This window comes from Lichenostomus cassidix, chromosome 5 (genome assembly GCF_008360975.1).
Source record: "Lichenostomus cassidix isolate B80296 chromosome 5, HeHo_3.0, whole genome shotgun sequence".
Classification (NCBI taxonomy): Eukaryota; Metazoa; Chordata; class Aves; order Passeriformes; family Meliphagidae; genus Lichenostomus; species Lichenostomus cassidix.
This window is the reverse complement of record NC_139486.1, coordinates 18400926-18423978: the sequence shown is the minus strand read 5'-3', so window position 1 is coordinate 18423978 and position 23053 is coordinate 18400926. Positions and strand designations below refer to the sequence as shown.

Sequence of the window (23053 nt, the reverse complement as noted above, 5' to 3'; positions counted from 1 at the left end):
AGCGTGGTGATGGTGAGGGGGAGAATTGTTTAAAGTCCAAGTAATCAGACTATTACCAAGATTACGTGGAAAGGGGGATGAGGGGGAAGGGTGTGCAGCAGTTTAAACAGAGCGTGCTGGAAGGAGCGAAGGGGAGAAGTGTCCCCCGGTGGCCGCCGAGCATCCATCCTAGCGCTGTGCTCTGCTGCCACCTTGGCCGCGCCGCGGGACGTGCAGGCGACACCCGCTCCGCGCCCGCCGAGCTCCCGCTGCGCACCTGCGGCATCGCTTCTCCTCCCTCGGCCGGGACCAGTCACGGTCCCCACTCACACCACCCGCTGCTACAAACTGGACAAGGATATATTTAATGTCTAAAGGGTCAGTTTTGGGGGGGGGGGGGTTGGGTTTTGGTTTTTGGTTTTTTTTTTTCAGTAGGACTGGGGGTTGTTCTTCAAAGGACGTTTATTTGCCTGCTGTGCTTAAAATCGGAACTTAGAAATGTAGGTGGGAGGAGAATTTTTTTTTCTGTCCTTTTGCTTACAGTAGGATTCTTCTCCTCCCTTGTCCAGCCTTATCTCACACATTTAATGAAGAAAGCACTGAAATTCCCATTCATACACACCTGCCTGCCTCTGCATCCTTCCTACAGCGTAACCACGGGGGCTTTGGAAGGAGCTCCCAGAACACCAGCTGCAGTCAGAGGTCGTGCCCCCCCCCCTTTTATTTTTTTTTTTTTTGAGGGGGTGGCGGGTGCAGAGAAGAGTGACAGAAGCATCATAATGCACTGAAAATATATATAAATTAATATTAGACAACCAATGGAGTTTGTTAATCTCGTTTCCCTGCTGTTTGGATGCTGTTTTGACATCGGGCTCTGGGTTGGGGGTACCGACTTTGAAAAGCTTTCAAGTACTTCATTTCATCTTTGAATTGCACATGCTTTTCTCTCAGTTTTAAGACTTTCTTGTGCCAGGTGGAAACATGTTCTGACATGCTGGAGTTTGGTGGTGGTAAATATTGCCTTTGACTACAAACTGCATGTGTGAAAAAGGCTTTTTTTTTTCTTTCTTTCTTTCCTGAAAATCTGTTTCTTTCTCACTGGCTCCTTTCTCTGTTGTAGTTAATAACCTGTAAAAGAGCTGAATCTGGAGATCTGAGTGAAATGGTACTTTTGGAACTGCACTTTTAGCCACACCACGCTGAGGAGAGTGCAGAAGCTCTGTATATGTGTGTATGAGAGGAATTCATGCCATGCAGATGAGTTTGCAGACTCGGTGACAAAGAGGGACCAGAGGTGAGTCCCCAGCGATCTGCTTTGCCAAGAGGATTTTTCTGGCCCCTAATCACAGAAAAGCATCCAGCCCTCCATCTGCTCCCCAGAGCTGGCGGCTCTCATCTGTTTCAAGTGAAAAGAACTAAGAATAGAAAACGGCACGTAGTAAAGAATACCGAGCCAAGTAGCCGTGCTGTCCTGCATTCTCCCCAAATCACTCCCCGCTGCTGGGGTCTCGGTGCCCGGGCGAGAGAAAGAGCTACAAAGGGTTAAGCTGCTGACTTGCTTGCTAGGCAAAGTTTGAGGAAGAATATGTCTGAGGCTGGATACGCTGCAGCCCCGCGTTTGAAATCTGTCACCCTCACTTAGGAGCGCTGCATCTCTGGTTGTCACCGGTGAATAATGATCGCACGGCGATAAGATCGCTCGGCGGCGGTGCGCCGGGGCCGCCGGGGGAAGAGAAGACAGGAAATTACTAGGCGTTTAGCCGCTTCAACGGGGTGTTCTTCGGTGTCATCGGTGGGTGTCAGGGTCAAATGACCGGCTGGAGAACAGTTTGGGAAGATAATTTGCTTCCTCCTTTCCTTGAGAGAAACCTTCGGTGCTGGTGACCATTGGCAGCTATGGAAAACAGAGACCTCGGTGGTGATCCTTAAAACAGTACCATGCCGGAGCCCAGCTGTTCTGCCACTTTCTCCCCTTTCAACCTGCCGGACCCGGTGGGCTTTGGGTGACCTACCGAGAAGGAACCCACTTCTGCAGGAGCAGGTAACGCCTGATTAGGTCCCTTTCTGGACTGACACGATCTTGACCAAAACGTGCCCTAGTATCGTTCACTGATTTGAAGTATGGGCTGGTTGAGGGTGCAGGGACAGGCAAAGAAACAGGGTAATTCTGCCTAATCCCTCTGAGACCGTGGAGCAGGGCAATTGCCTGCCGCCTTGCAGAAGTTTTTAACATTCCCACTTTCCTCCGTGACTGGGGAACAGAGGGCAGAAGTACCTGTGATCGACAATGGTCAGCTCTGACTTCTGTGCTGACACCAGGCTGCTAGTATTGGGGACGTGGAAAACAGAGGGACAGGTGGGCTGAGTATGAGAGATGGGTTTTTTTGCCAGAAAATGCACTGGTTGTCCATCAGTTTCATGAAGGAGATATATAAACCATGCTCAAATAAGAGCTCTGCAAAGTATGCAGAGGCTTAAAATTAAAGGGAAAATAAAAGGAAAATAAAAGGAGAGTAAAAAAGAAAGAACTTAAAAAGTAAAAAAATACCTAGAACGGCCTTCGAAAAAGGTTGTTCATTTGCCTTTGTACTCAACGAGGCTCCTGATCCTTTTATCCCTCGGGACCAGCTGGGGCTGCGAGCAGACTCGACTTCAGAGCAGCCCCTGCTCCGAGCCGGGGATGCAGGCTCTGCCTGCGGGACTGACCCCTGTCACACCCTGTTCTTCCCGGCCGGCTGGGACCTGCGGAGGGCCCCGGGCTGCCTCCCCCCCCCCCCCATCCCGGGGGCATAAAGCAGTCCCCAGCTCCCGGGAGTGGGGTCTCGTCCTTAACTCCCTTCCTCTTGCTGAGTCCCCTAAAAATGCCGGGCTACCTGAGCTCGCCTTTCCGTGCTCGCTCCCCGCCCCCATCACTCCGCAAAGGTGAGGGCACAAGTCCTTCTCCGAGCGGGCGAGCAGGCGGCTCGGCTCGGCTCGGCTGCGGGCTGTCCGTACGCGGGGACTCTCCTGAGCCCCCCTGGCGGGCAGGGGCTGGAGGGCAGGGCGAGTGCGGGGGCAGGAGCTGCGCCGAGCACACCGCCGCTGGGCTGACCCTCGCCGGGGCTCCTCTTTACGGTACGGCTTTAGTGAGCCTTTGAAGTCGGGAGTAGTTTAGCCCCCCCAAGCGAAGGGCGAAGGAGGCGCGGAGCTAATGGCGAGTGATTCAGCTTTTGAGGTACGGCCGAGCAAACACGAGCCACTGAGCAACCAGGGGTGAGGGGGAAGCCAACACCGAGGCATTTCGGTTCCCTTTTCTGTTTCCTCGACACATGGCATTGATCAGCTCCCTCTCCTCCATCCCTCCCTAGCCCCTTTCTTAAAGTAACTCGCTGCAAAAGCTGTGCTGTGCGTTTTCTTTACTAATGGAGGAGTTTGAAGCAAATACTCTTCGCACACCCCACGTCCTACCTACCTTGACGGCTGTATCCTATCGCCCAAGTGCTTCTCGGTATTAAATAGCCTTGTCTTTAAGTGGACTTGCCAGGACAAGGCAGTAGCCTACTAGGGAGCTGGACGGCGGGGGAAGGGTTACTCCGAAACTGGCGCAGACAGCCCGGCATGCACACACACACACTCACTCATATGCACACGCACCGAATGTGCACAGGAGAAACAGGGGGGTGGGGGAAGTGGGTGTTGTTACCGCTTTAGGGTAAAAGGCGGTTTCTCCAGCGGTTTTTAAGTCTTTGTGACTGATGATGAAAATCAGACAGAATACTAGAGGAGGTCCGTCTCTTCCCTGAGGGTTGGAGATTCTTTCATTCTGTGTTATATTTGTTGCATACTGCTACTGCCTATCTAAAAGTTCGCAAGGGAGGAAGGAGAGGGAAAGAAGAGGGTGGGGGAGGCGGGCTCGGCGGCGGCTGCACATGAAATATCGCCATGTTGGTGGAGAGCACGGCTGTAATTATTGCTAGCGAAGGCATCTCCCAGAGCCGCAGCTCGGGGAGTTTTTCAGCTCACTTCCCGGCTTCCCTTCCGATGCGCTCCGATACACTCCGAGAGTCCCCGGAGCAGCGGTGCTGGGGCAGTCCCGCCGCCAAGGGCGGCGATACCCGCACCTCCCTCTCCCGCAGCGCCGGCTCGGCGGTGAGGCAGGGCGGGGATCGGGGGCTGCGCAGCCCCTATATCCCCCGGGCAGCGCCGCCCGCTTGGCTCCACTGCGGGGGGGGAGCCTCCCGCTTCATTGCTGAAAGCGGCGGAGAGGGCGAGTCCAAAGGGATGAAGCTCGCTAAATTGTCCTCAGCAAGCTAGGGGTTAAAAGCGGCCGGGGGTGGGGGGTGCGGGGGGGACGGGGAGGGAAATAAGGAAAGAAGAAAAAGAGAAAATCTAGCCTGACTTTGCCTCTTGGAAAGCTTTAGGTTGCAGCCCTGCCTTCCAAGCATTCTTTAAACTAGAAATGTGGGAGGGACTCCAGGAGAGAGAGAGATGGCTATCAACTGAATTCATTACTGTAAACATCTCCCTGGGGTGTCAGGCAGGGAGGAAAAAAAGGCACGACTTACATTAGCAGGGAATAGTGAGATGTGAGGCATCATTACTGCTAAGATCAGCCTGCAATCCCGGCTGGAGGCAGGCGCAGGACTTGGAGAGAGCCAGACACACACACTCACACATATACTCACATATATGTGTCCGCTGCCTTCTCCGACTTCCGAGGGTCCTGGGTCGCCGTGCCTGCTCCTCATGTGATCCTTTCATCATTTCCAGAGGACAGAAAGAGACAAAAAAAAACCCAAAAAACCAACAAACAGAAAGAAACCCCAAGACCAAGCGTAGCCGAGATCCCTTCTCGTTTATTTTTTACCGGAGAAGGAGGAACGGCGGGGGAAAGAGAGAGCGAATCGAGGAGAGAAAGTGCGTTGGGAATGCCAGAGCCGCGGGCTGCGCGCCGGAGGAGGAGGTGGCGGAGCAGGGGGTAGGACGATGCCGCCGCTCGTAAGGGCGGAGGAAGGCGCGGGAGGCGCGGGGGTCGCTCGGAGCGGCGGCGGCCGGCGGGGAAAGGGCCCGCGGGGCCGGCCGGGAGCGGCGCCGGGCGGAGGGCGGCGGCGGCCACCACCGAGGAGCGGCGGCGGCAAAGTTTTGGTGTGGGGGGCCAGAGGCGCGGAGGGGGATTACGATCGGTGCCGGCGAGGGATTCCCAGACGCCGCCAGGTACAGTTGGGATTTCATTTCTCACTCTTTTCCTTGCTGGTAATTCTAGCCCCGGGCGATCTAAAGCCGCGGTGCCCTTTGCCTTCTCGCAGATGGCAAAGTTGAGGAGCCGGGATCAGGCTGTGTCAGAAACACCGCCTTCGCCACGTTAGAGCCCCGTGTCCGCGGCGCCGGGCGCACACAAGTACGGATTTATGAATGGCCGGCGGCAAGTGCTAGCAGGGTCCCCGGGCTGTTTAGCGCCAGCGTGTGCTCAGGAGCGGCGCTCGGAGCTGGCAGCTGCAGCCAGGTCCTGCTCCCCGGTCGCGTTGCACTGCCGAGCGGGAGGGTGCCGAGCCTGGCCCCCACCCCAGGGGAGGGGAGAGCCCAGGACTACCCCTGCGGCAGGGGCAGCGGCAGAGCGCCTGTGTGAGCACCGCCAGCAGTTCTGTTTGGGAGGTGGTTCGGAGAAACGGGACCTTTGGAGGTGAGCCTTGCTTGGAAGAGGCAGTCGGCTTAGTTCGGCGCTGCCAAGTGTTAAGGAATCTACGGGGAGAGTCGGGAGCTGCGCCCGGCAGGAGGATCCATCAGATCCCCAGCAGCAGCCTCCGGAGCGGGGCTGGCGGTGAGTGGGTGGGGGCGAGCTTAAGAGAATCGGATCAGGACTTCGGAATACAAAGGGGCCGCTGACGAGTTAGACGGGGATCTGACAAAATAAGAACAAATACTGCGGGGGGCTGGGTGCGTGGGGATGGTGTGTGTGTGAACGAAAAATAGCAGATTGCAAAAGGAAGTCAAGCAGCTGAAAAGACCTCTCTTGAACATGATATAAAACCCCATAAAAGATAAATAAACAATCAGCAAAGTTAAGAGAATGAGATTCTCCACCTTCTTTTCGGAGTGGGAAGCAGTCAACAGGAGCTTTTAATTAATTTTAATGGAGGAAATCTGTTTTAAGGCTTACAATAAGCTAATAAATCCAAGGCACAAATCCGTGTAAATTCCTGTACTGTGTGTGGAAGGTACTGATTAGATTTCTTCAGATGCTGCTTTTTGCAATGCAGAGCTCAGCCAAATAGAAAGGGAGAGGTTCCTCGCATGAGGAGCAAAAAAAGATACTAAAGCAAGTCAGACGTCTCCCTCTCTACCTCCCTCTCCCTCTCTCATTCCTTCCCTTTCCCTTCCCCTCTCTCTCTCTGAAAGTCAGGGGGTGTGTTAAAGAGAGGTTTATTTACTGTATCTAACTTCACGGTGCTTGCAGGGAAATTAAACCAGTTTAGAGGTTGAGACTGATCAGAGATTGGCTATAATAAACCCAACAAACAATACAAAACCCCCCACAAATTTCCATGGACTTAATTGTTTGCTTCATTCACTGAAATGGCCTTTACCCAAGAGCACCTTTATATATTTGTAGTTTAAGAGGAAACTAAGGAATTGATTTTAGTTATATGTATTTTTGGAAGGAGCAAAGTCCATCCTGCCATTTTTTCAAAACACTTAAAAGGTACTGTACCCATACCTCCGTCCGCCTTTCTTTCCATTCTTCTTTGAAAGAGTCAATATATGCAGTGTTATCACTGATGCATAAACTTTGCGGAATGAAAGAGATATAACAGATGTGATTTAAAGTCACTAATTCTATGTGACAAAAGTAATGTTAGAATGTTTGTGTTAATCTTGTTTCTGAAAATTATGTGAGGAGAGATTTCAAGAAGCTGTTTCAATGGTTATTCTGTATCCTGATGTGGTATTGAGGCAGTTAAGAGAGTTCAGGCCTGGAGCTCTGTAGGTGAAACAAGTTAGAGCACTGTGTAAATACAGTGTCTATAAAACTACCTGTGACTAGAACAGTCATCAGTGTCTTTCAAAGTCCAAGGCTTCAGCAAGAAGTGGTGCTGGAATGCACCCAGCATTCTTAAGAGTCGCTCCTCACACACACACACACCCTATACTTTGTATAAGGTGATCTTATCTGTGTTTGGCTTGGAGAAGTCTGGATCTAATTTGAGCCACTGTTACAAGTCACATTTATATCCTGGCCTGCTGGATAGTTTGATTTAGGATGTAGACATATCTCCTTTGCGCAACCCTACACCGTCGCAGTTGGAATCTGCATTACATAGGCTATGCTTTCCTTCAAGAATCAAGAATGCAGCTTGCATTCAACTGCTTAAAATAGCAGTATCTGAAATGTGGGATGTCATTAGGGCTGACTTCCCTACCCTTCTCGCAGAAAAGGAGGAGAGACATAGTTTTACCAAGTGAGGAAAACAAAAAGGAGTTGAAACAAGTGGAACTATCAGGCTTTTCCTGTACTGAACTTTCTATTTAAAGGATTAGAAAGAAGGCACACTTAAGATAATACTGTTTCCAGGAAGGTGAGAGCTTTATTTCTTAATCATTTCTGTTACCTCTTTAATCTCAAAATGAGTTCATTTTTGTCTAGGATACTTTCATGTAACTTTCAGGCTTTCACTAGGCAGATTCAAATCCAGTCCATTAGTGACCTCTATCTGTGAGAAGGGTGTAGTCAAGGGTGTTTTTTTCCCTTCACCATAGTGGATTGGAAAAACAGACTATAAATTGTTTTAGTCTTTTATACCTGCAAATCACCTGGTTTTTAGGTTATCAATCTCAGATCCATTAATAACAATGTGATTTCCTAGTGTTTTAAGCAGGAAAACAAAACCGAGCTGCAGTTCCAAACATGAATCCAGAACTTTGAAAGAGCTTTGAATCTGTTTCAGCTATTTCAGTGATAATGTGGTGAATATTTGCAAAAATCAGAAAAATAAGAAGCAAACAGTGCTATTGGACATCAATACTGAAGGAATTGCATTTATATTTGTCTGATGTTATAATGCTTATAGTAAAGCAGGCTGAACTGTGTGAAATTTTATTGCCCCTCAGTGCTTCAATAACTGAAACTTGAGAGAAACACCCAGATGAAATATACTATGAGTAGAGTTTAGAGTAGCAGGGTGTTTAAAAAATGAAAAAAAAAATTCCTTCTCTGTCTATATTAGGAATACATGTCAGAGATCAAGGAAAAAGGGGTTTTTCTAAACAGATGGGCTCTTTTAGGGGATTATTAAACCCAGCTTCCCAATACTAATTTGTCTCTTGTTTATATCCACAGCTATGTTCCATATTTTAGTTAGTGATTGTAAATGGCAGTCAAGGACTTGATCAGCAAAATCTTTGGGTAGATGAACACCACTGTTTGACATTTCTCAGATTGTATTTGATTACCTCAGCGCTTGGTAATATGATGTTTTTAGGTGTTTCCTTCCCTCCCCCTTGGGCAGTCTTTTTAGGAGTATTTCTGCCAATGCTTTTTATTTATTTCCTCAAGAAACCAAAAAGAGTTGGAACTTGCCCCAGAGGTATAAGAATTAGTTTCTCTTTTTTTTTTTCTTTCTTAAACAAATATTTGTATTTTTTCTCTTTTAAAAAAACTAGTAGAAAAGAATAATATACAGTTGGGGGTTTTTTGTAAAGAAGGCTAATTTAACATACACTGAAGATACGAGTTTCAGTTTCCCTACAGCTATGTGTAACCTACAGCTTTCAAGTAATTGACTTCTTTTAAAGAAAAACAACCACAAAAAGATCATCATTAAAATGATGGCATGTTTTATTCATTTATTTTAAACAAACTCAAACCTTAATCCATAGATGATACTCAGGAAAGAAGTGTTTGAGATAAAAGCTGTTTTCTGTTTAACAAATTATATTTTGATCACATCAAACAATATGCCCCAGGAATACTGCAATTTAACCTGATATTTTCAACCACTGGTGAAAGGTGTTGGGACCTTCCTACACCTTTCCTGTTTTTTTTTTTTTTTTTTTAAGTTGATGATCTGCCTAGTTAACAGGTTGGTTTTTTGGGGTTTTTTTGTATTTGATTCCTTCTCCTGACATGGCCCCTTGAACTGAATCAAAATTAAATGCTAGCAACAAATTAAAACAAATCCATCATACTCTATTCAGCATTCCTGAAAACTTAATGATGCAGAATGGCTGTAAAATTTCCCTTTTAAAAAGAAATCTTGTGTTCTCTTTCAGCTCTACCTAGAAATAATCTTCTGTATATTTTACTTCAAGCTATAACTGCTCTATTGAGTTTGGAGGGGTTTTTTTTTAATAAACCTTTTCTAGCCTAGTTTAATGCAAAGATGTATTTACAAAGGCATATGACACAGAAGATTGTTTATCATTCAAAGGTACTCTGTGAAACTGATTAAGTCCTTGAAGAAAAAACTCTCTTTTGCTATGCAGGATCATGTTGTTGCCAGACTTGGTCCTGCAAACTGATGGCTTTACTTTGGCCCCAGGTGAGAGGTATTTTCTTCTAACAGGCCCTGCCTGGTCAGTATTTTGTAGGATCTGCTTCTTGCTTAGCAGAATGCTAGAGGTCACAGATAATATTCTGGCCTGTCCTTCAAGTTAACAGGCCCCTTTCATAGCTCTTAATCACCAGCTAACTATTCACAATATAAATTATCATTGTAATTTTATGCAACATTTGTGGATTACAGTCAAAGAAGAAGAAGAAAAAGAAAAAAATTCACATGTAGTTCAGGCAAAAATCTGTAGATCACTACGATGGTCTGCAGTGTGTTTTTGCAAATCCTGGCCCAGGCAGAGACATATTGTGAGCCACAGAATATGTAATTTACTTCCTTTTATTGTAATTTATTTTTTAATATATCAAAGTGAAAACGTTTGGATGAAGTAACAGAAGCTCTGCTCTTTGGCCAAAGTTCTTTATTGTGTCCAAATTATCATTGGTAATCTAATTACCTTAAAAATATCATATAGATATCAAGCTAGTTCCTTCCTAAAAACATGCTAGATGACTAAACTATTCTGAAGCTATTCCACAATCTCTCTTCAGACAAAATTATCAAGATTTTTTAATGTCTGAGATCTTGTGGGACCATTACAAGCAAAAGATTTTGAATATCCGTATCTGATTTATTAGACATTCATTATCATGTGCGTCTGTGTTCAGGAAGGTCTGGGCAGGCTGATGCTACACACTTCTCTTGTAGTAGATACTGTAAACTATATGAAAGTACTACATGACCTCTTGAGAGCAGGGAAGGTCAGAGCTCTGAACGAAAAGCCTCATCAGCACCTCCTGAGAGCAGAAATCAGTGTGCTGCAGTGTTACTCCCCATTCCCACTGGCAGCTTTTGTCATTCCTTCAACAAAACCAACAGGTCAAATTAACTAAAGAGTAGAGAGCTTTTTCTGACAGTACTTCCAGCCCTGCACCACATAGCTGCACTAGCAGCTCATACCTGGCCAAGCTGTTCCATAAGAGTAAGCCAGGAGACATCATTTTTTAAAGGGTTGCCCGTGTGGGAAAGGGACACAGTGCTCCAGCAGCACATCCTAGGACTGCTGGGAGGCTTTGGTGATGCTCATGCAGAGCCTTCAATCCTCACACAGGTGGCAGAGGATCAAAACATGGTCAAACTGCAGTCACAGGATTGTCAGCTTTGTGATTGTAGGTCAGAGTTTTGTAGGTGGTAGTAATAGGTTGTAGATTTGTAGGTTCAGAGTACAAATATTTCTTTGAGATTTCCTGTATGTTTTTCCTACATAGAAAATTATGACATTCACAATGTCATTGGAAACTAATGCCTAAAAAAAAAAAATTTATATCAATATCATACTGACAGAACAAAAGAATTAATATGCAATTTTGAAAAAGAAATGTAGGTGATGTATGTATATGTACATGCCTATATATACAGTTTTTGTATGTGATACATATATAGGTGACTGTGACTTTGATCATAGAGGTCTCCCTCAGACTTTTCAAAACATATATAGTTAATATTAATTCAAAATTTATTTTGTTGGTGAACTGTGAATCAAATTAAACAATAAGAAAAAGACTACTTTTCCACCAGTGTGTTGGAGGTTTCTATACTGGGTAAAAAGGCTGAGGTGCTCCCAAGAGGTATCGTTCCTGAGGTCAATGGAAAGAGTCTGTAGCAAACTTACCTGTGCTTATGAAATACAACTTCACAGCTGAAGGACTGCATTTTAAATTAATGTACTTGATTCCAGACTCAATCCTTCTCTCTTTCAGTGGCAAGTTAATTTCACAGACAGTCTTCTCATGATTAGGTATTCCTCATGTGAGTAATGATTTAAATACCCAAAAGTGATGTCATTTAGCTGTAATTGAAGATGATACAACCCCAACAGCATGTCTCTGGTTATACTAATGTATATATGCTTTCATTAGTAGTTTCTTCATGTATGTATAGGAAAACAAGCTATGTAGGTAAAAGTAATTTAAGTTACTAGGATTGTATCATTATTAGGATGGTAGCAGCATATGTTTTTGTCACAGGCACAGCCTACATAGGTATATTTCTGTAAAAAATGTCTGTAGATGAGGCATCATGTGTGCATATCATTTAATGAATTATGTTTTTGGTAAGTGAGGGGGTTTTAGTGAGCCTGTTTCGTGGCTTAAATGCTAATTGAAACCATGTCAGGTGTCTCTAAATGAAGGAGTATTTGTTAGCAGTACCTTATAATTTCATTTGTGATCTAGGAAGTTTTTCCTAGGTGGTGCTTCTTGTGTCATTGAGAGATTTGCATCCAACTAAATGTACCCTCTTTGACAGTCTTGTTCATCTGGTTTCACAGGCCATCTCACTGGCTCATCTAGGTTTAACCTTACTCTTATCTCTAACCACTTAGCTTTGGAGTTAGTCACAAATGCTCCAAGACTATACATTATTTCTTGAGCCATATCAGCTGAAAACTTGCTGTTAAGTTTTATAACTTGTTATATTAAAAAACCCCCAAAACCCCCAAAAAAACCACTTTGATACCTGAATTGGTGTTATCTTAGATTGGGTGGCTGTTGGACTCCAATTTAATATGTTACTGCTCTATATGTATATTGCATCATGTTGTGCAGATCCATTACTGTAAGCCCCCACATTATTCATTGAAAAAGAGAAAGTGGAGGCGGAAAAGACCTACAAAGCTAACCAATAGCTCACACTTCTCTCTCTAGCGAGCACATAACATTTTCTGTCTTGATTTAAACTTTTTTAATATTTCATCATTTTATGCATTGAACTGCCCATTGAAAATTAGTTTCCAAAACAAAGTAAGTAAACTGAGCAAATAAAAAGTGCTATTATCCAGCCTGATAAATTTCTCCTCCTTTAAAATAACTTTAGTTGTCTAAGAACAAATTTCCTCATGTTGAAGATGAGTATACAGTTAGGGACTGCTAAAATTTAACAGAATATGATCACTTACACACAGCCACACAGAGTCATTCTCATCTGTATTGCTAAATCCTGTGTATCAAATTGGTATATGCCTAACAGTGATTTTTGAAATAGCTCATTCTGGCCCTGTGCCATGCTGCTCAGTGAAGAGCTGCTTCTTGAACAGCTCAACAGTAAATTGTAAAATGCATTTTGCTGGTAGAAGTCTTTTTTTTTTTTTTTTTTTTTAAATTTGAGAAATTGCTTTCACTGTTTGACAAAACTAATTTCAAAACCTTATTGTTTAGCAGTTGTGCAGAAGAATTACAGTCTTTACTCACGGAGGGAGGTGTCTACCACTATAGCTTTGAAAATGCTTAGGAAAGAAAGAATCATAATGGATACCTCTCATCCTTTTAAGAATGTGCAGTTTGAATACCACAGACAGAGCCAAGTCCCTTATAATTGCCCAGAGATGCCTAAGTATCTGTGGCAGAACATCTGACAGTAAGGTTACTCTAGTTCCTTTATCCATGTTGAGCCCTATAAAAATCTCTTTTTGAAAATCTCTTTTTTATTCATGTGGTATTATGTATTTTACATTATAAAATGCACATGCATGCATGTGGGGACTCACACACAAACAAAATGTAGAAAAAAACCAAAAAGAAAAAGAGATTTCCAAGAGAAGTAGAATAGAAAAAGATCATTTAACAAAATCTATTTCCTTCTGAAGCTTAGTCAGCATCTTTCTTTTTAATTATATAACTAGGTAGTGGGGCAAACAGTGATACTGCAAAACTTTGAAATAGAAATTGTGTATGAGTTTTTCTAGTTTGTTTAGTTTGCTACTGTAGTGCTTTCCCCCCACGGTTAATAGAGAACAGTTTTCACAAGCAGTACTCTGTTCAATACAGTCTTAAGAAGAATGATGGAATTTGATTTCTTTTTAAATTCTGCATACAAGGTTCTGTATCCCATCTTGTGTGATATGTTGGAACCATAGCTTTTACTTATGTATAATTCCAGAAAAATACAGTCATTGAAAATTAAATAAAGATGAAAAAAACAACCAAAACCCCCTTAAACAAACCCAAAAGCAAAACCAAAGGAAACCCAAGCCCACAGTTCAGCAAAAATGGAAATGTCAATGCTAACAAGATGGTTGTTTTCTGTCCCATGCTGAATAGTCTTATCAGTATCTATTTAACTTTATATTTAGTACCAAATACAGGTTTGTCTTTTATCACAGAAGTCAAACATTCAGCTCTATTCTCCAATCAGCACAGTGGATCTTTATAAATCTGGAATAAATGAGATGTTAGAGTTGCTGCCAGCAGCTCTGGCAACAGAACTGTTGATCTGCCCAGATTCTCTTTGCTGCAAAAATGTCTTATCAGCAGATCCACACATCCTACATGGTGTGACTGTGAATTCACAGGTAAGAGGACAGAATGACTGAAAGTGGATGGATAGCATGATCATAAATAGGTCATGAGTTACCAACTGTGGAGCTTGATCCCGAGCACCAGGAGAGGTAATTATAAATTTCAGAGCCCTTCAAAGGATAAGGAGGTCTCTAGGTAGAAGAGTTTTAACTCTTCACCCTTCATTTGTCCAAAGTTGAAAGTACATAAATCAGTCTGTACGAGCAGAGATGACTCTGAAATTCATAACCACTCATCTCTGTGACATTGATGGAAACTCTATTGAATCAAATTCATAGGTATTCTAATTATGAACCTCTGATATTCAGAACTTCCCTTAGGCCATCAATATCTCATATGCAATCATATTTTACAAGCTGGCGAATGATTGTCTGGTTATGCACGTGCTGACCCAGAGAAGGCATCCTCTAGTACAGCCAACCAGCTGCAGAAAGATGATCCTTTCTGAGCACTAGGAGAGTAAACACCTTTAAATTTCAGATAACATCAGTGTCAGTTCACAGGCTGCTTAAGTCTCGTGAAGAAATATTTGGCAATCTTGAGAAGGGGTGTTTAAATATAGCCCTTTATATTGTCTTGTGTTGATTGATAGCCAGTGCTTGTCAAAAGGCATTCTTTTTAACTCTTTCAGTGCTAAAAGATTATCTTCTGTTTAAAACAATAGGAAATAAAAAATGGCCTGGAGCCTTCCTATGAAATTTCCCTTCCCACTGTCTGGGGTACTTTTATTGACATGTGTGTTTATTCTGGTAGCAGCATACTATTCTCCCATTTCACTCTCTCTTTAAATACATGCAGCAGCATAGGCTGAATCAGAATTATTAGTTAGCTCTTCAGCTAAGAAGTATCTTTCTTTTAAGCTGGAGTTCATCCTCTTATATCTGTCTGGTGCATTGAGGACAAGTATCCTAAAGTTACTATCAAAACTGAAATGATAATTCTCACAGAAGCTTTTAATTTCATTTAAATATTTCTCATATCTTAATGTTAAGTATTGCAGTATTGTGTGAAAGGAAGATAAAAGCAGGAAAGGGAAAGTGACTAGAAAATAAGTGAAAAACAGGTCGGAAGTGAATAGTCAAAATTGTCCAGACTGAATGATGTCTAGAGATAAACAAGTTTCTGTGCAACAGAAAATCAGAATTTCCTAGTGATCATGGTTTTAACCACCTAAGCTGTTATTCATCTGAGAAGAAAAGGACTGCCATGAGAGGGAGAGGTAGGACAATACACCTTCTAGGAGAAGATAAGACAGAGTGAAAGGATCTGTTGCATTCCCCTAATTGTTTCTGTGGTGGGCATAGCACATTTGAATTATCACACAGTTAATGTCTCAGAGTGTGTTGTCTCTAGAACAGAACCCTTGCTGGTTTTGGGAGTCTGGTTTGGTGTTCTGTAGTCTATTCCCTATTAATATTCTATGTTCTCATTTTTGTGTCTCTAGAAACTGAGCATGCTTACCATATGATAAAACAGATACAGAGTAAAGATGGAATGGATAAAGCAATTAGTGAGAAACTAGTCTTAAATTTTCCTCTCAAGAATGGGTTTATACACAGAAAGTCTACTTTACATGGCTAAATCAAAAGGGCAATAATTACTATTATTTTTATTTAAAGTGTGTAATACAGATCCTGGGAGCTTTTCCTTGTTTGACCTCTCATCTGAAAGCGATTAGAGATCCCATATGTGACAAAAATAAGACTGAATTCAGGGAGCCAGGGGGACAGTGCCATGGGAGCAAATGACACCAAAGTGAGTTTTTATTACTGTCACTTATAAGAAACCAGCTGAAAGAAATGTTCACTGTGCACTGTAACATTCAGAATTGTGATGTTTTTCTGCGTCATCGGTGCATTCATGCTGTCCTGTTGATTAAATCACTGGCTAGGTCAAACATTGATCAAACTCCATCCTCTGGTCTGCAGTATGCTTTTGCCTCTTGCAGCTGAAGGCAGGGCAGGATTCAGCACTGGACTCTGCAAACAGTCAGGGGACAAGAAGTGGTACAGACTGAGGACAAAACCAGCAAAGGCTGCAGAAACTCCTGCACAAGCACATATGGGAGGGTTGGCATTTCTCTTCCCCCAGGCACACCAAATGCCCACAATCAGCATCAGCACCAAGTCGGAGCACTTACTATGAAGGAAGGAGATAATTCATGGTGAAGGCTGTGCTAAAGATGCATGTCCTTGCTTAGTTCGTGAGGGTGTGCAATTTTTTTACAGTGTCAGCCTTCTCCATGAGTGTTGTGGTAGCAATAATATTTGGAACAACATGTATTTCTAGTTATTTGCTTACTTCTAATCTTGAAGAAAGTCCAGTAAAGAATCTGATGAGAATTCAGCCAGTGTAATTGTAAAAGAGAAGAAAAAGCTCAGTGGAAGAATGGCACTGTATGAGTTAACATGTTAGCCCTTCATTCTTTCAGATCAAGCTTCCTGTGAGTAATAAAACACAAGGCAGATGAATTTGGCTGGTCTCAGTCAAGCCTCTCATGGATAGTTGCCCACACGGGAATAACTACTGCATAGATTAGCTCTGTGAATAGTTCCAGGACAGGTGTGGGACTGAACTGCTTTGGCAGAACTGTGCCGGGGAACTTGTGTGTGATTTGCTCAGTGGTATCTGCCTTCCCTTTTCATGAGCATAAAATTTAGTCAAACATATTTTTTAAGTAATTGATTTCAGGAAATTGGAAAAAACTCAAATTTTGTCAGATTAGCAAATATTTTATTTGACAATTCAGACAAATTAAGTGCAAGTGAAAATTAAAATACACTTACCAGGGTAAGAAATTAGTCAACACGTAATTTCTGACAACAAATACAATGTTATGGTTTTTGACTCATCTTTTCTAACAGTCTAAAACAAATAACAAAAAAAGTGCAGTATTTTAAAAGCTTACAAGGGGAGCGAATGACACGGTTTCTCTTGCTGAATACAGAATCTTTTTACTGTTTGAAATCCAGGCATAATCTTTGATGATCTATATGAAATGAAAGGTGGACTCAGGTAAATCCACCCCTATTAACAGAGCCTTATTTTTCCAGTCCCTGTCAGAAGTGAAAAGATTTGTGAGGTAAGGAAGACAAACTCCTCTTTCACCTCCACATGCTCTTCTTCCTCTGTTCTTACAAAGCAGACATGAGCCTCAGTCATTCTGTACAAGTCCTTGTAAAAAGCGCATTATCAGAAACAGACTGTTTCTCCTGATATAAAAAGAGGGAATGTAAACATGAGATAGGAGGATGAGTTAAGAACAGCATTTGATCAAAGAATTTTGATGCACAAGCAGATTCAGAAAGCTGCTTGATATTAGATGTGTAGCACTTGCGTAAATCAGGGCTCTACCGCTTTACAGCAGCTGAATATCCACAACATAAAACAGAAAACTTCTCTGTTGAGCTCCTTGTTAGAGCCATGACTGTAGGCCAGCCTTCCTTCTTCAGCAATAAGGGGAAAGGATTGCAGTCTGGGAGCTGACACTGCTGTTTGTGCCCTGGCTGCCTCAGAATCAATAGAGGACCCTGCTCTTCAAATCCCTCACACAAAGTAAATATTTTTTTCTTGATTTAACTGGAAAAGCTTGGGTATACAGTTGCCTTAGGTCAGGTTTACAGCACTGCTCTAGTTATTTGCCACACAGTTTGGAGCTTCGGAATCATATGTGAACACACTTAAGTAATTTATTGAGGCACCTATTTTATACTGCAGTTGTGATCCTTATATCTGTCTCATAGCAGTTACTGTGCCTGTTGTGACTGACATGTTTTCCATGACATTTTTCATGCATTCCACCATTGCTATAACTAATGAAGCTTGATTTTCACAGGCATGTGACCATTGTGGGCATGTAATATGGCTCTAAAAAATTTACTGGCCTAACCTTCATCTCCTTCTGCTAGAGGACTACAGATATGATGGCTTTATCAATGCAACTGTAGACTTTTGCCACTGGCAGTAAATTTCAAACTTTATCAGTTTTAATTAATTAAATAATTCCTCCTGCTGCAGGAGCTCTCTGTTGCTAGAGTAGGGACAATAATAACTGAGGTCCTCTAACAATTTGTCATTTTTAAATTTCAGTTATGCTTATAGTTGTGCATGTTCTGATGGTGGTGTTGTCTAAGAAAGATAAGAACAGCATGAGAAAATTGCTGTAATGTTACTGGAGAAAATTCAGTATTGCTGCTTTGCAGCGAATATTTATCTCCAGAATTTACAGTAATACTTTTCTAGTTGGTAATCAGTGATGTTTCTTCATTGAGGATTTAGTGGCCTTTTCCAGTACAAATTTCAGTAGTACTCCAGAGGCTGTTAATGTCTAAGAATAAATGTGTCCTTTTGTTAGTCATTGTTTCCTTTATAGAAACTAGTACAGTGTTTTGCAACTAGATATAAACCCAAGTGCATAACAATAATGATCCACATTGCATTCTGTTGTGTGATCTTATTCTACTCATCACTGTATTAACCTAATGCCAATATGTAAAACTTTAGTCAAAGCTGCCATTACAAAAGCGTTCTGTGATGTTCAATAGTGCCACATGTCTTCATATCATGCAGAGAATTATTAATACTCAGCATGAGACCTGGTCAGTCAGAATTGAAAACCTTTAAATTCCCTTCTGATCATGAAACTCAGGGCAGTGGTTTGTACACACAATTATTTATGTGTGCATCGATCGTGTTTATAACTCCACTGACTTGATACGTATGCATAATCTAGATAAGTAATTAGCAAAATGACGTCAATTGTGCTGCATATACCAAACTGCAAATAGCAGTGGTGCAAAAGTTACTCCCAATGGATTGTTCTTCTAGAAATGTTATATACAGCATCTGCCTCTCACCCGTACTCTCTCCCTCTCTCGATCTCTCTCCCTTTGCAACTACTGTTGTAACCTCTAATGCTTAAAGCCCCAGGCATGCCGAAACCTAGGTCTTCCCACCAAGATTAAAGGGTTGTATTTCCATGGTACTGTGATTCTATCTATTTTAACATCTTCTATCAGAGAGAGCTACTTTACAAAGGAGTCCAGGGGTTCACTAACAGATATCAGTACAAAGCTGTCATTTTAGGCTGTGGGGAAATGAGATTAGAGCCAATCTGACAAGAAACAAATCTCCTCTTCCTTTCTGCCAGGTAATTACACAAGTTGAACTTATGATCCCAGTGTATTACCTGCTTTTCAGGCAATTTCCAGGAGGGAGATTCTTCTTATTTTAAATAAGTACCTGTGCTCTGTAATTGCTGGCAGTCATACGGGGAACCTTTCCCTTATATGCATTACTATGCTGCAAATAAAATAATTTGAAATAAATAACACCATATCTCACATTATTGGTCTTAAATAGAGGAGAATATTTCTGATAATTTTTTGCTGTTTAAGTCTTCTGATGATGTATCATTACCAGTAAGGGAAAAGGAATTGTAAAACCTGAAATAGTAAGAAGTAAAATGTGATAGGTCACTCTTTCACCACAGATTTTTCTCCAGTATAAATATAGGTTTATTCTTCTAAAATCTGGAATTACTTTACATCTACATAAGTGAAAATTAAGATACTTACTCCTTATTTCAGATATTCACCTATCGGATAAAGTAGAAAGAAAATGAGCATCCTTATATCAGACCAATTGACAGTGTCACAGCAAAACATATTAAGGCTGTAAATAATCAGAAGCACAGTTCATGTACAGACCTTCATGAAATGCCTGAAGTAAAATAGAGAGTGCTGGTGGTTTATGAGTCAATGATTAGATATCAGTACATTGACAAATCAAATGGGCAACTACAGTGATCTGCCTGTTTATGCATATATCACTTTTTACAGATATCTCCGGGCAGCAAAGGTTGACTCTTGGGGGCTTTGCTCTCCATTGTAGCAATGTAAGTCAGGGATATTTTCTCATTGCTATCTCAGTGCAAATAAAGTATTGCTCCTGAGGACAATTGACTCCACATTACTTGATTAAAAATTACTTAACAACATTACTCACTCAACAGTATCTAAGGTTGCTTTATTTTCCCCCAAAGCTTAAGAATCATGCAGCTGTACTGCAGTCATTTCATGCTAAAACAATTGAAGTTTTTTAGATTTCTCCTCTACCTTCCCACTCTCTCCCAAAAGTGACTAAGACATTTTTACTGTGAAATACAGTTTCATGCTACATGTAACATTGGCTCCTTCTGTTGCCAGTTTGATCAAAAATAAATTTGAAAGCAGTCTCCTTTCCACAGCTGAGGTCCTTCAGAATTCTGCATGCTTTCAATCCCAATGAAAGTCAATTGGTTTTGAACGTGATAACCATTTTGGAAGGTCTTCACATATACTTACAAACATTTCTTTCAGTGGAAATTTCTTTCAACTATATCCATTGGAAGGACCAAATACATCCACCTTTATATTTTTAGGTGTTTGAGTGAGAAAGATTTAATTTCAAAATGTGATATGGCCTAAAATATAAATCTGGGACAGTTTGAAGCAAAAGCTCTTTCTGAAGATCAAGTTTTCTCATGGTAACTTTTTTTTTTTTTTAAATTTAAATTGTAGCAGTATTGCCTGCAAAGTCCACAAAACAACAGCAATAAGTAATAAAAGTAATAAGAATAGGCAGCAGGTTGTCTGGGATGCAATGAGAATTAAAGCAAAGACCAATCTCCCTTGGTAAATGTTGATATGAATAATTAAATGAAAGAGAGGCAAAATGCAGTCTGTCAAAACCAGTTTCTTTGTAGAGACACGGGAGGAATTAAGATTTATTTCATTTGAAGGCTTTTATGCATGTCTCCAACATCTTGGTTTCCTTGAATTGCACAACTTGTCTCTGTGCTAAAACTATCCAAACTAATTTCCCTAATAAAGAATGTTGGAATAATTTTTGCAACATGCAGTTTATCCTGGAAATTTCTCATATGTATGTGATTTTTTTTCCTCAAGTGCTTCCTGAAGACAAAATACTACCATATCATACTGTGTGAGCTTCAGTGGGCTGAAATGTGGCATCCAGTTACTGATTCAATATTCAGCATATCTGACGATGCTATAATATACACGCTGTGATCTGAACATGTAGCTTTGCTTCTCAGTTGGTCTGTACTGACATAATTTTCTTAGATTAGTTTTGCTACTTCAGGACTTGAACAGAAGAATGAATAGTCAACTAGATGAACTGATCTGATTACCTTTTCAGAGTAACAAAAGGGAGACAAAAATTATTATGTGGACGCCTGGAATCTAAGCTAATACATAGAAATTCTGAGTATAATTCAGGCTCTGTACTAAATGTTTTCATTTTTCATCAAAACAATGTAAAAATTACTTTGAACCTAAATGATCTAAACAAAGTTTGTAAAACCAGGATCCAATGCATCTATGTGTATTTTGCTTGTATACTTACAACATTCAGTCTTGAATTCTTCACAGACCCTAAAAAACTCTGTAATATATGTTTGTTTCTTTATAATCAGACAAAAACACAATGAGAAATGCTGAGCATTTTTTGAGAAACTGAAAATCATGGTACTTGTCCCACTAACTGGAATGCCATCTTTACTCTTTTAGCCTTTGTCTCAAATAAGCAGAGTATCATGATATTTTTCTAAAAGCAAAAAATTAATACATAGTCTCCAAGAAGTTGTAACCCTCATTTCTAGGCACAAATGGAATTAGCTTAGACAAAGCGCTAATGTGTTAGTGTTGAAAATGTGTCTGCAGTGACGGAGCAGGCACAGCTGGTGTCAGGAAACATTCTTGTTATTTAAGATAAATTAATTAACCAAGTTTGGTCATTTGGAATAGCAAAAAATGATTGATCAGAGTTGAGCCATACCATAGGATTCATATCTTCTCTTCTGACAGAGAATGCACTGACTACAACATCATTGTCTTCAGCTGGAGCCTTGGGTAAATAGTTAAGAACACGAGACACTGAAATAAGAATCAATTGTACACTGGCAGAGTTTTTGCCCAGGCACCTATTCATAAGATCTGTGATGTATATCTTTCAGATATTATATCTTTAGGCCTTAATTGCTAAACTCTTATTTCGTCATGTCAGGAAACCTCATTCACACAAGAGAAGTACCTACAGTGCAGTTAGTAGCCTAAATCACACACTGTAGAAATCTGTAGGAAGATACTATGTAACTTATATTATTAACTCTGTGTGCATTTGGTACTTCTTTCTTTTCCTGGTCCTCTCTTCCTCCCACTGTGCATCTCCTCAATCTCCTTTCCCTTTCTGATGGACTTCAGTGCAATAAATCAGGTTAAAATAAAACATTGCAGTAGAAGCAATGCCTTGTTGACATAAACTGCTACGTTGCACACAAGATAGGCAGGTATATTTTATATTTGGATACTTAAAGTGGATACTTTAGGTGGCATTAGTAACATCAATATTTATATTGCCATAAGCTTAGCTTGCACCAGTGTCATTTATATAGTGTAATGTTTCCTGCAAGTGTTCTTCCTGTCATTCCACATGCCACATTCATTTCTGGCTTTTTGAGGGTAAACACGCAGCAGAACTAAGCCAAGTGTATGGAGTTTCCAGTATTTTTAATGTTATAGCTATTAAAATAATATCCTTTATGCAGCCATCTGAGGCTCTATGCAATGCCTTCAAACTCAGAGGTTCCTTGAGATTATTAATAGCAATAGCATTATCTCAGTAATGTGAGAACTGTAGCTGTCCAGATTGAATGTCATTGGTAAAATTGCACTGGAAAATATGCCCATCTGATTTGGATAAAAATATAAGTACTACATCGAAGAATCACTCCTTCAATTTCAAATATTTCTCAAGCATTTTGATCAAAATTCTGGGCAGTCACTGTCATGAGAAAACTATTGAAGGTGTCAAAGTTAAGCTTCCACTAATTTTTCAACGTTGCTGCAAAAAGACTAAAAGTAATTTGGAGTTTGCAAATTTTTGTGTTAAGCTTGTCAAGTATAGTAATGTTTTTAAAAAGTAGTTATTTTAAGGAAATATCTGAATAGTTGTTTTGCTGTTGAAAGAAGGAAGATTTAATCTGCTGGGCTATTTGAAGTTCTCCAGAATAATCAAAAATACAAAAAATTTGTTTTATTTTATTTTCTTTCACAGTTTCCAAGTGCTTATGACAGAAAATGTTACCATTGTTAGTCCCATATATAGAAACAAAAGTTGCTAAAGTGTGTC

General features: G+C 41.4%; 1 protein-coding gene across 8 annotated transcripts in view; it reads left to right on the top strand.

The window, feature by feature from the left end:
• The first annotated feature begins 548 nt into the window (after positions 1-548).
• Positions 549-23053, top strand: part of FLRT2 (fibronectin leucine rich transmembrane protein 2) — a 62833-nt gene continuing 40328 nt past the window's right edge. The window contains exons 1-2 of one of the 8 annotated variants that reach the window (XM_085061608.1): positions 549-681; positions 1100-2020. The gene's annotated coding sequence lies outside the window, so the exon portion shown is untranslated. The other 7 variants (XM_085061612.1, XM_085061607.1, XM_085061613.1 and 4 more) reach the window with 7 other exon arrangements.